Genomic DNA, 723 nt, shown 5'->3' on the forward strand with positions numbered 1-723 from the left:
TCATTAGAATGTTATATACACGACATTCCCAATCATAGTTATTAATGTTGTGCACTGCTGTTTGAGCTGCATGCGCTGAGCTAAAGATGATCACCGGTAAACTGAAGCGCTCTTTTAACTTAACCAAACACATTCTATATGAGATAAATCAGATATAAACACAATATTACAACGTACAATTGCACAAAATGCTGCAAACAAAACAGCGCGCATCTGAAGTGTCTCTGAAGGAAATAATGCATTATTTATCGGCTTTAAGATATCGGCCAAATTTTCTTATTGGGCCGATACCGATAACAGAAAAAATGAGCATATATCGGCCGATACCGATATGGTGGCCGATATATCGTGCATCCCTAATATATATATATTCAATTGAAAATGACAACATCGTTTTATAAAGTATATGCGTTCATATGTGCTTTATTTTCACTGGAGGAAACCTGTGTGAAGGGTGAACGCAGCGAAAACTTGGGCTACAGTAGATGGGGAACCGATTGCTCCCCCATCAGGGGCGGACTGGGACAAAAATTCAGCCCTGGCACTGTAGCCACACCGGCCCATATTACCACACCGACACAGCCCCACCCACGGACACACACATACACTACTTACATTTGTGTACAGATGGGGAAATAATATAAGCAGTACCATATATGTAACAGATATTTAAACATTTAATGTATGTGTCTGGCAAACAATGCTTACTACTTTTTAAAGAGC

This window comes from Sinocyclocheilus grahami, unplaced genomic scaffold (genome assembly GCF_001515645.1).
Source record: "Sinocyclocheilus grahami isolate Dianchi unplaced genomic scaffold, SAMN03320097.WGS_v1.1 scaffold5.1, whole genome shotgun sequence".
NCBI classification, from domain to species: Eukaryota; Metazoa; Chordata; class Actinopteri; order Cypriniformes; family Cyprinidae; genus Sinocyclocheilus; species Sinocyclocheilus grahami.